We start from the raw sequence: 2,003 nt of genomic DNA, 5'->3' as shown, positions 1-2,003 counted from the left end.
TTTATATGATTATTTCTAGGGTAAATTTCTAAGGGGGCAGCCAGAAGACAGGGTGAAGGGCTATAGAATGCCTTCTCTAGACTTGATACAGTGATTTAATTCACAACTGCACTTACCTGCACTGGGCCCATACAAAACCTCCTCTATCAATAATCAGTCAAGCAAGAGGGAGGAGCTCATGGGGCTTTATCCTTTACCTCTGAACTATTCACGATTAAGAGACTCTGGGGGAGGGGGAACCATATCTTCAGTTGTGTACTCACTGCTGAGTCCACCAGGCTTCAAAAGATAACATAACTATGGGCACACAGATAACACTGGCTAATCTCAGGATATCACAAAACAAAATAGACAACATGGAAGAGCAAGAGAGATTTGTGGTTTGATATCCTTGGTGTTTCTCTTGGTTTTTCTCTTCATTGTACCTGTTGTCTAATCTCTTTATCTTTTTTTGGTCTTTTTGAGACAATGTCTCCCTTCAACTGGAACTCACTATGTAGACCAGACTGGCCGTGAACTCACAGAGATCAGTTTGCCTCTGCCTCCTGAGTGCTGGGATTAAAGGTGTGCACCACCACACCCAGTTTGTCTAATCTCCTAATCTCTTTACTTTTTAATCAGTTCATTCACATTTTTAAGAAAGTGTTTTATCAAATGTTATATTGATGAGAACAGGAAATAGAACCTGGCCATAGGTTTTAGGTTAGGAGACCCTGAAAGTAAACAGTCTTTCCTTAGCTAAAAGTCAGAAAAATTCCTGGCCCTGTCAGCAGGTCTGTCTTTGGAAGGCCAGAGATGCCAGAAATGGTTAAGTCAAAATGTCTTTGCTTCTGCCCAGGCCAGAGATCAGGGATGCTAGAAAGGAGGTCTGCTTTCTCCTTATCTTTCGTCCCCCAAATGAGCCCTCCTGCAAGGAATCAGTATGTGAAGACCTGACTAAACTGACAGGAAGAATCTGGAAGTATCTGCTCACCCCTCTCCTGTGTCTCACCCCAGTTTCTGGCATAAATCCTTTAAAAAGCCCCTAGACTAGCAGTATGATGGTCTCCTACTTTCTGGGACCCCCTCTTGCTACTGGGGAGCTCTGCCTTCTTTCTCTAAAGCACCCACATAGGAATCTGTAATAAAAATCCTTTCTAATTTCATCCTCCCACAGACTGCTAATTTCATTCTTGGAATTCCTGAGATAAGAACTCAGAAGTCATTGATTCAATGGAAACTTTATGTGACCTTGAGTGTTAGGCACCTGAACTCTGGAGTTAGAGCTCACTAAAACCTTCATTTAGACACTCCATTTTCCCTATATTAATACAACTTTTTAACTTTTCAGTATAAAGATAAGTCAGAGTAGTGGTCTGCTACCTTGCCAGAAATCAAAGCTCCATCTCTGCCCTTCAATCCTCTTAATCCTTAATTGCCATCAACAAGACCAATACTTCTATAAAAAAAAGATTGATACTTATTTTCTGCACAGTACAGCATATTAGGCCTTTTGATAGTGTGTCATAGTTCTGGTTGATCCAGTTTGATGTTTGTTTGTCTTCTGCTCTTTCTTTTCTTATTGTTTCAGTTTAGATAATTTCTATTGACCTATATTCAAGTTCTCTGATTCTTTCCCTAACCTTGTTCAGCCTGCTGCTGTCCCCAATGAACTTAAAAGAAAATCTTTAGCCAGGGGTTCTGGCACATGCCTTTTACTTCCAGCACTCCAGAGGCAGAGGCAGGCAGATCTCTATAAGACAAAGGCTAGCCTGGTCTACATAGTTCCAGGCTAGCTGGGGCTACAGGGAGACCCTGTCTCAAACAAACAAACAAACAAACAAACAAACAAACACACAAATCTTTCATACTGAATTTTTTTTAACACTTGCATTTCAAAATTTCTATCTCTTTTTGTGTGTACTCAACATTTGCATTGGATCCTTAACATATTAATCATAGATATGTTAAACTCTCCTGTGCTGGAATTACAGGTGTGCACCATCATGCTGTGCTGTGTAGTT

The sequence above is a fragment of the Nannospalax galili genome, unplaced genomic scaffold, assembly GCF_000622305.1.
Source record: "Nannospalax galili isolate Female #2095 unplaced genomic scaffold, S.galili_v1.0 scaffold334, whole genome shotgun sequence".
Classification (NCBI taxonomy): domain Eukaryota; kingdom Metazoa; phylum Chordata; class Mammalia; order Rodentia; family Spalacidae; genus Nannospalax; species Nannospalax galili.
Note: the sequence above shows the minus strand (reverse complement) of the source record.